Genomic DNA, 13,645 nt, shown 5'->3' with positions numbered 1-13,645 from the left:
TTGCACTGCTCACAGACATGGGACAAATTCCAAGGGGGCTCTTGGGAAATGAGCAGGGAGGCAACTCTGTATTTCAATCTGGCTTATGCTTTCCTTGCTAAGCTAAGCATTCGTTTGGGGTTTCTCCATTTGCCTCCTGACTTTTCGAACAATAATAGGGGCACATTTGGACTGTGATGGTCTGCCTTTGTGTTCTCACAAAGAAACTTTACCTTTCTTTGAAAAATGAGGGCGACCACATGCCCTCAGGAACAGGGCATCTATGAGACATGCTATAGTCCCAGTTCAGATCCCTGGTACCTGGTGGTGTTTGAAACTCCCTCAGTATCTGAGACACTGTGTGAGGCTGGCAGAGTGACACAGGACCTCGTGGGGAGCTGTGGCCACTGGAGGCCTGGCAAGGTATGCTGAACTGTCAGATAGCTGAGACGAGCTCTTGCTGAGGCTAATCAAGGGCCCTGTTTCAGAGCCGTGGGGCTGGCATTCAAATGCTCTTGACTTTTCCTGCCCAGTGCTGCCCCATTCAGCACAGCCTTGCTGCCTTTCTCCCTGCCCCTCCTAGCTCCTGCTCCTCACAGATGCCCTCACTGCGACAGAGCAGATCAAGAGAGAAGGGGGAGCAGAGATGGGGGTGGCACAGGGAGACTGCTGCTGAGCTTCGCGGCGTTGCCTCGCTGCCTAACGGCTGTGTTGTATTCCTTATCTTTCCTCCTCCCTGCTGCTGCCCTCATTTGGCTGCTTTTTGGAGATGAAAAGTGGCCTTTGAAATATAGGACAAGGTCACCCTTCCCTCCCTACACATAAATCGCGGCGCATGAGGCTGTGCCATGGTGCGTGGTAACAACAGCTTTGCAGAGGCACTCCCCGCGGGTGCTGAGGGCTACCCCATGGGGAGGCAGTGCCAACAGCAACACGTGCGCTCCTCGGATGGGCCTGGGCAGGGGTGAGGGTGTGAGCTGGTGCTGCTGGAGTGCCCTCCTCCAGAAGCCATCCTAGTGCCCAGGCAGGAGGGCACAGGGCAGAGGATGTGTGGGCTAGTGGCCAGGGCTGGCATCCAGCTGTGCCACCAATGCTGTGGAGCAGGCCACTTTGTGTTGCGTCTCTTATGCCCTCTCTCCTCTCCTTCCACCGTACTGCTGGCTCTCTCTTCATGCCCTGCCAAAGCTCTGACATCCACCTTGTGGAAATGCCCAGTCCCACCTGGGTGTCTCCAGGGCAATGGGACTCGGGTGGCTCAGTTTGCAGTCACTCATAGCCCAGCATGAGCCACTACAGGGTAAAGTCTGTTTCCACATGAGCAGGAAATGGTGCTCTTGCTCACCACCAGGCCCTGGCTGGCCTGTTCCTCCTGGTGCTGCCAGTGCTAGTAACAACTTTATTCCTGCTTCTACCATGTTAGTTGGTGAGGGAATTGGTGTGCCAAGAGTCCAGCAGGTGATTGCAGAGCTGATGCCTTGCGGACACTGAGAGGTAACCAATGTCAGGTGGGCACTTTTGCAAGTGTTCTTGAAAGTGCCAAAGTGGGACTCAAAGGTGCTGTTCTTGAAGGTCCCATGAGTTTCAGGCTGACCTGTGTCCACTTTATGGCACCTTTCTGCTCCTTTCATTGCTACTAGATGTCTTCTGAGTGCGCAAGCCCTCCATAGGCTGGATTGTCAGTGCTTCAGCCTGCTTGAGCCAAGGCAATGTGTGCAAATTAACTTCCTGGGGAAGAGTCCAAGTCTGTATGTCATCTTCCCTCCCTGTAAGCATAAAGGTATTGAATATAAACAGACTTGTTATCTGAAGGGGAAACAAGGGTCCTAGAAACAAATGCTGAGCAGTGGCAGCCCTTTTTGATGAGAAGTTTCCTTATGGTTTTCCAGGTGGATGCCAGCACTGCCATAGTGGTTTTGGTTAATGGAGAAAGATAATCCTGATGTCCTGGCCAATGTCTGTGCAGTGCCCAGAGCTATCCAAACTGCTGATGACTGTTCTGTTTCTCTGTGCTGTTGCGTGCTGCCAGGAACTGGCTTTCTGGCTGGAGTGCCTGGATGCCCTCAGAAGAGGGCAAAGTACTGCCTCAAACCTGGGGACTACCCTGTTCTCAGCAGCGCTGCAGCATGCAGGTGGAACTGGCTAAGCCAGAGGTGGAGGAACAGCTGGCCAAAAGGCAGCACTGGCCTAGCTGCTGAACACACTTGTCCAAGGAGCTGTTGGCTGTGCGCTTTCTACCTGCAGACCTTCCAGTGCAGTCTCGTGGCAAAAAGATGCTATTACTGAAAAGAGGCAGGTAGTCAGCCCCAAACAACAGGATGGTGCTGTGCCTCTGAACGTAGGACAGGGTGGACCTATAGCTCCCAGTGGTCTTGAATTGCGGAGTGTCTAAAGGCCTCTTTTCAGTGTCCAGACTAGAAGTGCAAGGCTCAGATTGATGCTGTCAGCTCCTACTCCTGGAGAAGACTGGCTCAATGGATCTACTGGATCACAAAAGCTGAGCAGGTCCACAGTCAAATCTGTGGTGGGATTGCTGGATGCATGATGGAGCTGCCAAAGGGATGAACTTGACCCCCTGGAGTCAAAGGACTATTCTTGTCAGAGAGGCATGGGATACTATGGTTTTCCTGTCTTGGTATTTCCAACCCGATTTCTGAGATATGGAATTGCCAGTGCTGTCCCACTGGAAGTGCAGACCCCATGCCATCCCACTTGCACATCCCAGAGCTACTCCAGGGAAAAGGGAAGGTGGGATTGAGCACTGCTGGCATCAGATGAGCACTGTCTATGTTGATAGCAGTGCACACTTCCTGTGTGGGCAGACTCTTCTCTGCACATGCAGTTCATATCTGCCATAACAAAAGTACTGGCTCTACACATGCGATGTCAATGTCCCTATCATGGACCTGGTCCTCTGAGTGTTACCAGGTGAAGCATCCGAATAGATGATCTTTCTTCAATTGGGTCCTTCTATTTCTGTTTCTGGCTGGAAGTGGGAGATGTGCCCTCAGAGAAAGGTCTACCTGGGAGATTGTGACAAAGTCCTAGGGGGTGACCCATTTTGGACAACAGGATGTCTAGGTATTCCTTTGCCTTGTGCATTTCTTAAGGATGCCTTTTGGTCTTGCGGCCCAAAGGCACTATACTTATCTTTCAAAGTCCAAACCCACCCTTCTTTCTTTCTGGCTGCCTGAAGGGACCCGAAGTTCTGTGACTGTTTCATCCCACCATCACCTCCTGTTCTCCAAGGCCTCTATGATTACTGCTGTTTGAAGGGGAGAGGCTGGCATCTGCCATGATAGGGCTGGTCTGGAGCCTCCTTGAAGTTCTGTGATGCTAGTACCCCCACACCATTTGCACAATGCTTTTTTGGCCTTATCTTCTAGCAGACCTTTGATTTGCTGAGCTCTGTCCCAGGACTCTGGGGTTATAGAAGGGGTGGGAGAGAGACACTTGGAGAAGAGAAACCTTTTGGGTGTACTGTTAATCCCTGAGCAGCCAGTGGCAAATGGGCCAAGTGGCAGGCAGTACAGACATAGATCATCTCCCCAGGAAGGTGGTTTGCTTTTTTCAGTACTTCTGCAGAGGCTGCTTTGCACTTGCACTACTAAAACCCAGCAAAGCGGAGCTAGTGCAGCTAGGGAGAATGCCTGTGCTGTCAACACATTCCCAATTGAAGTGAAGGGCTTTGGGAAGTTCCAGAAGTGGTTGCCAGCTCAAGTATAAGGTTTGCCAAGTGGCAGACCTGAAGGATGAGCTGCAACCCAGCAATAATTAATGTAGCACTTATTTTAATGACTGCCAATAAGCAGACAACTCAGGACTTGTGTGTCACAGCAACCCTGCAGGTGACCCTTGACTCCTCGTTTCAAGAGAGAAGATGAGGAGAGGGAGCCCCGGCTTCCACCCCTGCTTCCAAGGAGGCACCAGGTCATACTCTTCTGTAATAGTGAGGAGTTGTATAAAGGATCCCTCCTGCAAATCGCACTCCCCCTGCAATGAAAAGATAGCAGTGCATGACCAGGCTTCTCTGTAATCCAGCTCTTTGGATGGCAGGAGAAATTGGTTCCACATTGTAGGGCAGTTGCAGTTATGGTAGGCAGCCCAGTGCCAATCTCTCCAAGGACATCTGCCCTCTGGACTCTATGAACTTGCAATGGCCCTTTCCCATAGCCTGTCTCTGGCCTTGACACTCTTTTAAGTCTCCCACCTTGCTGCTCTGCTCCATTGTTCAGGGCACTGGGCAAAAATCCTGGGCTATAAAACAAATGTTTTCCCCTGGGGTGCCTCTGAGAGTGATTTAGGATTTCAAGTGCAGAGAGAAGCTCTCCTTCAGGGCATACAAAATGAAGGGTGAGACCCACAGAGCACAGTGTGATAACCATTGCCCAAGGCCTGAAATAGGAGCCTCGAAGCTGGGAGAAATGGAAAAAAGCCTGGGGAAATGGGGAGGAGGGTCTCTTGCAGTTGGCTGTTCCTTTCGCGCCCTCCAATCTCTGTCTCTCTCCCTGCTTTTGGAAAGCTCCTGAAGAGGCATAATTACCATCTTTTTGTTTTCCCAACCCGCACTTTAAGTAAAAAACAGCTAAATAAATATTTCTGTTGTGGCAGCAGTTTTCAGCAAGGCAGCGATGTGAATCTCTAGGAACTACCATGGGGTGGAGTGGGGATGTGTCGAGGGCAAGAAGCCATCCTGGACCCCTCACAGGATGTTTGTGTGCAGATTAGTATTTCCAGTCGGCACAAACTGCTAGCCTTGTCACCGAAACTGGGCATGCAAACCTAGGCATGCTTAAGGCATCAGCTTGTGAGTACAGAGCTGTGGGTCCCTGTGCTCTTGGAAAGTTGGTCAGCTCTGTTGAAACTGGGGAGCGGAACAGGGCTTGTATTTATTAGTGATCCTGAGTGTTGCTTTGTTGAAATCACCCGATTCCCACTGAGGCTTATGTGTGCTGTTTGCTTGCATAGGATGCTAGTGCAGGGAGTGTGATAGTTCTGCGCACCTACCCAGACCCTACTGCTGTGTCTTGCTCTCAGGGACTGAACAAAATCTCCTATGGCAGAATAAGGCTGATCTGCTTGTCCGAGCTTGTTGCTGTCCAGTTTAGACCACTCTTTCTTCTAAGCCTACAACTGGCCGTAGCAGTAAACTGTCATTTGCACAACTGAGACCTTGAGATGCTTTGTATGACCCATCTTGCAGCAATTCTTCAGCTACTGCAAACTTGTTCCTCTCTTAGTTGTACTGATGTGATGGATGGAGTTGTCTCAGGGTGGTTGTTGGAGTTCCCCTGTGATAACCTGGTGTTGGACACATTAGCTCTGACTGACTTCAGAGCTTGAGATCTGGTTCACTGGATGAGAGGGAACCAGCTTTGCACAAAGCTCCTTCTGCATGCCCTGTGCACACCCTGCTTTAGCCATTCCTCAGAAGCAAATCCTTCAGTACATATCTGCAGCCTGCTAACATACCTTCCTGCAACCTGGCCCAGCACACCAATGACCCAGGTGCATACTGCAAAATATTCCCATGCCTGCAGTTCCTAGGGCAGCACCAGGGAGAGCAGTGAGGATCTGAGCTGGCACCAGCACTGGACTACGTATTTTAGACCCAGCTGTCCACCTTGGTCCCGCAGATGTATCCCATCTGCATGTTGCTGATGGATGCTTTCGGCTAGGAGATGCGTGGGCAAGGGGCTGCACTCTTCCATCTTGCCCCCTTAGCATCACTTGCTGCGAGGATCAGGTTCACAGGAGAGGCTGTGCAGCCCTTTCTGACTGTGTTAGAGTGGCATCTGGCTGCCCACGTGGTTTCCCAAGAGGTTACACAGCAAAACCCCACAGTCTCTTTGGCATGCAATTGTCCATCTCCTTTGTAAGTCCCTTTCTCAAAATCCCAGCCTGACTGCATGGACCTTTGACTTTGTCCCACTGCTGCCCACTTCTCCCCTACCCCAAGTACTGGCATGGTGGTTACTCCTGGTGTGGCTCACATTGACTCTAGTACTATTTGCTTTTTAGAGTTATTCACTGATCATTTTTGGTAATTAGAGCTGTTAACTGGGGCAGGGATGTTGCAATAAATATCCTTTTGGGTGGATGTGGGAGTAGGACAGAGGGAGAGGAATTGCTTTGCCCCAGTCAGCAAACTTCTTAGCATAGGAGACAAAGGATGGGAGAAGAAAGCCATTGCCCCAGTCTTTCTGCTGTAGCTGATCCCAGTTGATAAGCAGAGCCCTGACTTTGTGGACTGGAATTCTGTCCCCCTGCACAGCCCGGCACCTGACCTTCTTTGCTACTGGTCCCCTACTGCGGCAGATGCAGGTTGTTTCATGGTGGACCTGCTCTTCCTTCTCTCCCTGCCTGCCAGCCCTGTGCTGGGAGCCTGCCACCCTTTGCAGCCCCCAGGAACCAGCGCCGAGTTTCTGAACCCATTAGAGACTTTGCAGCAGGATGGCTGGGGGTGTGCGCGGGGGATTTATTTATAACCTCCCCAGTTTCACCTGTCTGCTCAGTCATAACAGTCCCAGACACGCTGCCTTTCCTCCCCCGTTTTCCATATGCTAATGCTTTCCTCTCACCTGCCAGGGCTGCTAATAGACTTGTTCGTGTCAGCCTGATAGACAGCCCTTTAATTTTCTCTTCCTGCAAACTGCAAGGCCCTGAGAGAGGAAGGCCATCTGCCAGGAGGGACATTGTGGTCCAGTGGGTTTCAGAACTGCTTGGGCCTCTGGAGTTGGGAGGCTGGACATGAGCTCTGGTGCTGGATGGTCTTGTGCAAATGCTGCTGTGCCCAGTCTGTCCCCACTGCGAGGCTGGGGAGATTGGGAGGCTGTTTACCAACTGATGCATTTGCAGCTCTGCTTAGCACATGCTTTGCCTTTCTAGGACTGTGCTCTGGAGCTGGGCTAAGCTCTGTAGCTCCCCATGAGCCTTTTCCCTCTCCCACAGCTGGGAAAGCAGAAGAATTTCCTCTGCACCCTAAAATAGCCTGGTCTGGGGTAGAGTGAGGTAGGGCATGGCCCAGGTAGCCAGACCGTTGACCACTGCAGCCCTGTGCAATGCCAGTCCTGCCTAGCATCAACAGAGGAGGGAGAAGCAAACTCTCCCTCCACGCCATTGGGCCTGGTCCCTTCGCTTGGGGTGGCACACAGGCATAGGGTTGGTATGGGATCACTGCTTCTGGGGGCCCTGAAGTGGCTGGTGGGAGCAGCTGAGGGATGATGCTGAAACCCCTGCATGGTCCCACAGCACTTGTGCTGCCTGGAGTGGGATGGTGCGTTCTTGTGGGCACCTTTCCTTAGGCCCTGTGGACAGCCAGGACCACACGAAGCTCTGTGAGGGCCTTCAGTTCTCCCTCATGCTGCTCCCAGCAGGATGGTTTTCCCTCCTATTCCCAGATATGCCAGAAGGGGATAAAACCATTCCCAAATGGATCCTGCTCCCTCCATAGCAACGAGTTCCCCATCTGTCCTGCTTGCTTCCTCTCCCTGTAGCACAGGCTTGTCTGTATGATGTGAGGTAAGGACAGAGGGGCTGGGTCAGTGCCTGGCTTTCTCATTGTCTTTCAAATGAAAGGTGGTGCAAGGCCTACCCATGCCTCAGAGAGCTGGGCACCCAGCTGGGCTATCAGTTTCTGCTCTCTGGCACCTTTTGGGCAGGTCCCAGCTCTCTGCCTCAGTTTCCCCAGGTCAGGGCTGCACCAGCATACCAGAGTTCTGTTTTACCTTCTTGTGTTGCCTTCCGCATATCCCAAGCCAAGGCAGTTCTTATGCTGTCCTCAACTTTGTCTGAGAGGCCCATAATAATCTGGCTCTTTTGACAAGGTGAGAAGATGTGACACGAGCCCCCATTTCTCACCTATGTAATCTGCGAGCTCTCCAGTCCTGTACCAGGCCTCCTGGCATCTGGGCTTCCCACTGCCCTGCTGCAAGCCCAAACACCTCCCCTCACCCTTCTCCAGGCTGCTGAAAGAGTCCAGTGTCCTGTCCTGGGCACCAGCACCCTGGTCATCTCTTCACATAAAAGCAACCCTGCATCCTGCAGCCCAGGACATGCAAGCAGGTCTCTGTTAGCTGACAAGCTGTGCGCCTGCTTTGGTGTTAATGGGATGAGGTTGGAAAGCAGAGCTCAAGGATGATTTTTCCCATCTCCATCAGTTGCCATTGCCATTGCATTTCTCTGGGATCTGGGTGCCATTGCAGGGTGGGCAGAGACTCGGTGGGTGAAATCCCTTCTTGCCACATGCGGCTGCCTAGGACCAATGCTCTGCTCATGCCCCAGTGCTGGGGAAGGGCAGGAGCAGAGACAGCAAGTGCTCAACCGGCCCTGAGATGCCCAGGGCTGGTGGCAGCCCTGAGGGCTGGCTGTGGGCTCAGCCAGGCAGCCTTGCCCCTGCTGCCACCCCGAGCCCTTCTTTTCTGATTGGGCCTCCCATGACGCAAGGTTATTTTTCTCACTAGACATCATCCATAGTGAGTACTTCCCTCTATTCTTGGACCTTTTGAGCATCTTTCGTTCCCCCCCCCCCCCCCATTTTTAAATTAAAAAGAAAAAAAGAGATGTTTCCATAGGAACTCGGTGAGAGGCTGATCCCGGCCTCATTATTTGCTCAGTGAAAGGAACTTTATTTTCATCTGTTTGTGTACATTGTCAGATTTTGGCTAAACCTACTTTCCTGACTTTGTACAGTGCGTTCTTTTAATCTTCATTTCAAATGCATTCATCCTGTGGCTTAATTTATCCCGTATTGTGATCAAATTTAGCTGAAAGCGATCTGCTTTGCCAATTTTGAATATTCATCAGCTGCCTCATTCATTCACTGAAGCAAACCCGGCTGAAAGCATGTAGCTGTGGCCGTGGCAGCCTTCGCTGGGTGCTGGTGGCCAGGTTGCTTGCTTAGGACACTGCCTTTCCCTTTGCTATTACCTGCTGCAAATATGCCTCCTGGAGCCTAGGTCTGTCATGTGTGGCTTCTGTGAGGGAGAAAATAGCAGTGCTCACCCAGCTGGCAAACACTGTGAGCATTGCACTGCACTGTCTGACTCACTGGAAAAGCCATCTGCAAATGTAACAGCCACGTCGAGGCTGCCTGGCTGCACTCTGCAGCATGAGCATGATGCAGCGCAGAGTTGTGGCAGCAGGACTGTTGGCAGGCTCAGCTGCTGACCCAGCTGAAGAGAGAGGAAAGGAGGCTACTCTGTCCAGGGAGAACCACAGGGGATTAAAAGGTGGATGGGATGTATGTCTTTTCTGGGTTCACCCATGGGGCCTGGAGGTGGACAAGGGTAACGCCACCTCCCCTGTCCTCCATACTTGCCTGGGACTCATGCACAGAGAGGATCATTCTAATCTCTCCTCATGACGGGTTGGCCACTATCTAGAACCTGCCAGGTTTCAGCCTCCATCCTCCTGTAGATGTATAAATGCAGTGAGTTGAAATAGAGGAGAAACAGCCACAACTGAGAACCCAGGGAGAAATTCATGAGATCTCTGGGGAGACATGGCCAGCAGGATATATTATCTGTGTTTTCCAAGAGCTCCTGGCTGATACTATGTGCCCACAGTGCTGGTTGCTGGACAAGCCATTCCTTTCCCCCTATTCTAGGCCTATGTTGTCTCTGATTTGGTGCCTGCAGAAAGCCCAGCAGAAAGGTCTTTGCTCTCAGTTATGTATTAACAGTAGTGAAGGAAACTGTGGTTGCGTGAGAAGTTGCACACCCTCTTTCACCACAGAGCAATGACTTGTTCTTTTAAGGGCAACAATATGCCCATTTTTTTAAGTCCCATGCAGTGAGTACAGCTGTGAGAGGCAATGTGCCAGGGGAGTGTGCATCCCCATGTATTTTGAAGGGCTCTGTGCTCACCCAGAACAAGCCTTTGGATTGCTCTGAGCAGGTATAGTGTGCTGGAGGGAAGGCATTCATCCCACAATCTCTGATGTCCAATTCACTGTTGCTGTGTCTTAGAAGGATCAAGCCAGTGTGCAAATGGCTGCTGTCTAGCTGGGTGTGCAGCAGTCACATTCACAGGACACCCCATGCTCCCCTCTGTCCTGTGGATGCTGGAAAAAGAGGTTTGTGAGGGGTCAGGGACATATCTATTTCAGGACTTGGGAAGGACTTTGGTTTTGCCTTTTGTTTTCAGGCTACAAGTGAAATGTGACAAAGTAGGAAGAAAATAACCTGACTGTGGTGCTGATATAGAAGTTTTAGAAGGAGTTTTGGTAAAGTCTGAATTGAAAAGACATGGGATTCTCCCATTCTCTGCTTTAACTTTGTCTCTATGAATCAGCAGTACATTAAAGACGTGAAAAAGAGAAAGTCTGCTTGAAAACTGGGACCAAACAGTTCTGCTCACTAGGTATTAATGAAAAAAATTTAAAAGAAATTCAGAGGTGGATTTTTTGAAGTGTGAGTACCCTTCCCTCTCCTCCCAGACCAAACTCCCAGGTCCCAGGGGCTGAAGAGCAGCCTGGAAGGCAGGATTGCCTAGACCCTACAAAGCTACATTCCTGAAGCTGCACGAAGTGGGAGCTACTCTGTCACTAGGGCAGTGACCCATTTGGTGGTTTGCAGATCAGGGGGTGAGTGTGAGTGGGGGAAGTGATGTATCCACAGCCATACAAGAAAGCAGTGTTAAAGCCAGGGTCTCATGGCACCTATAAGATGCTATTCCACCAGCCCATGGCATGCCCTGGATGAATTATGCCCTGAGTCTCAGTCCTTTCATCCATAAGAGCAACATCTAACAAGATCTGGATAATGGATCAAACTGGTCCTCTTAGTGTATTCAGCTGGAAAATGGGGGTACCTGAGGTGCCCAGAAAGTCTTCTGGCTTCTAGGTCAGGGGCCAATCTGAGAACTGTCTGGTGGGCTCCTCCAGGGTGGCACTCAGTGTCTTCAGTGCAGTGTTTCCTAGGTCCTGTTCTCCTCCTGGGAGAAATAAAATTAATTAATTCATAAATAAATGAGGTTTATCAAGTGTTTCATGAGAGAGACCAGAAGTTGCAAGAGTCCCGTGGCTGAAGATCCAGCTGGGTGAGGGACACAGCAGTTGAGCTTGCTTTTGAGGGTGGCATAAAATTTGGGCTGAGTTTGCTCTAAAGGCTTCGAGAGGGGGAGAGAGGATATGTTTGTAAGGTCTCAGGGATCTACGAAATATCAGCGCCCTCACTGGTTTCCCCTTTTCCACCAGTCCCTTTTTGTGGCTGTGGAGCAAGAATCTCTTCAGGGATGTGAATAGGCTCAGCTGAATACCACAACCAAAGGGGCTCAGCAATGTCAAAGGCAGCATTTATAAAAGTGACTGAACACTGTTCATTACCTCTCCCTGCAGAAGGGTAGTATGAGCTGCCTAGAGTGAGACAAAGGAGAAATACACACATAATGCTAGCTCCAAATCTCCCATTTGAGCCACCCCTCTGTCTTAATGTCACTTCACAGCTCTTGCCCTAGCATTGCGCCGCCCCTAAAGACTAGACAGATTACTGGGAAGGAAGCGTGCTGGTGCTTTGTCATGGACTCCTGCAGCACTGTGCCACCTTAACATTGGCTGAGCATCTGCCCCTAATCTGGTTTAGCTGAATACAGCTCAACAAAACTGCTAAGTGGATTGTCTTATCTCTCCTACACTAATTCAATCTCTGAATCCTGGAATCATTCAGAAAATCTGTACTCAGGCTGCCTCAGAGGCTCAGCACAGTCCCCAGGCTATCTGGCTGCTGTCCACTGCCAAACTATTTGGAGCACACCAGGTAGGGTGCCCTGGCCCTGCAGCAACAGTGGGCTGCTGGGCAAGGTAAATGCACCTTATCTTGTCTCCTCTGTCTTTTGTGACTTCCTATTTCCCCTTGGTTTTTGCAGCAAGGGGAGCAGCAGGATTTGTCCCTGGACCCGTTCCTTCCCTTCTCAACAGTCTTGTCCAGACTGGCAAGGCTTCAAAGGCAGAAGCTGGGAGTGTTGCAGGAGAAACTTCCTTTCATTATCATGCTCGCATAGGCTCTGACACACTCAGTAGGAAGGGGAAAGAGGAAGAGAAGAGCAGGGTCATGGCCGTTGGAAGGTGGCTGAAGACACTGATATGGGTTACAGCACAGCTGGAGGCCAGCTCAGGACTTTGTTTACCTGTCCTTCATTTGACTTCAGCAGGACTATTCCTACCTCACACCAACAAATCCTTGAGGTTACTGGGCTGGAAGTGTAGCACAACCACTAACACTCACAGTCGTTGCAATTCTCTACCTGCTTGCATCTCCCAGCCCTGGAGCACAAGCACCCAGCCCTGCCAGAGCATGGCATTGCTCATCTGCCTCTTTCATGTCAGGAAGGTTGGGATGAGGGGCAGGCAGGCAGGTGAGGTCTGAATTTGGGCCAAAGCTCTCAGGCTGAGCTGCCTCCAGGGGCATCAACAGAGCACAGCATGGTGCAGGGCCCCACCAAGCCATCAGCTCACAGGGTGCTGGTGAAGAGTGGCTGTGTGACCACAGAGCATCCCTGCCACCACAGATCCTGGATATATACCCTCCAGGTATGAGGGTGGAGCAGCACTGTCTCACAGCCAAGACTAATACAAAATATCCTGGATATAAAACCTCTCTTTATGTAAAAAATTAAGTGCAGCCCAAAGTATTCTCCTTCCGAAGGAAAGTAGGGATGGAGGGCATTTTACCCCCTACAGTCCCATCTTGCCCTGTCATCATTTGGTCAGGGAATAGGAGTTGCCTTAGTAGAAATGGGCAGGTTAATATTCTGCCTGCTGCTTGCCAAGGACAGGCTGAGTCTGTGAACAACGGCACTGTAAGATGTGCAGTCCCTGCTGGAGCCAGGTTACACCAGAGATGTGCTTGGCCTCTTGCAACCAGCTTTATGCCTCCCCAGCCTTTTTGATTACTGGGCTCATTGCTATCAATTCTTGTCTGCAGTTGGTGCTGGCTTTTTAATTTCCCAAGCTGCTTGCCAGGCAAGAACTAATTGCCTGTTGGAATCAAATGAGATTGGAGATGTGTTCTTCTGGGACAGCCACTTTCTTCTTCTTTTTTTTTTTTTTAGAGAAAAAGACAACTGCCAAAGATTTCAGAGACAGGTTAAAGGTCACTCACTTCCTCAAGGCTCCAATTTAGATGAAAATCAGCTATTCTCACTGTGGAAGTAAAGGACAAAAAGGGAGTCATTTCTGGCCATGTCCTGACAGCTCTCCTCCTCTCACATGTACATCCGACACAGAACAGCTCCCATCCAGCCTCAGCTGAAACCTTAGCACTTCACATGCAGCTACTACTCAGCATCAGTTGCAAAAAGGGATGCAGTAGAGGCAAACATTAGACTTGATTTTATTTCCAGGCTTTGCAACACTAAAACGCATTGAGAGGCTGGCTTGTTTTGGGCCAGGCATTCAAGTCTAACTTTGCATCCTTTCTCCGGAGAGCACCACTCCCCTCTGCCCCACCTACAAAATGGAAGAAGATCCTTCTGCTGGTAATGCTTCCATACTTCCCTCCAGTGAAGCCTGAAAATGTTGCTGACAAAACTGGGGCCTGACACTCTCTTTTTAGCAAACAAGGTAGGCAAAGCTGGCCAGCCCCAGCAACCCCCAGGCCACCCAGGACCTTTGCATCTCTGATGGGTTGCTGTGCTTTCCCTTGTGCCTTGCTTCCTCTGTGTGGATGCA

Source organism: Dromaius novaehollandiae, chromosome 16 (genome assembly GCF_036370855.1).
Source record: "Dromaius novaehollandiae isolate bDroNov1 chromosome 16, bDroNov1.hap1, whole genome shotgun sequence".
In the NCBI taxonomy this organism is placed as follows: Eukaryota; Metazoa; Chordata; class Aves; order Casuariiformes; family Dromaiidae; genus Dromaius; species Dromaius novaehollandiae.
Note: the sequence above shows the minus strand (reverse complement) of the source record.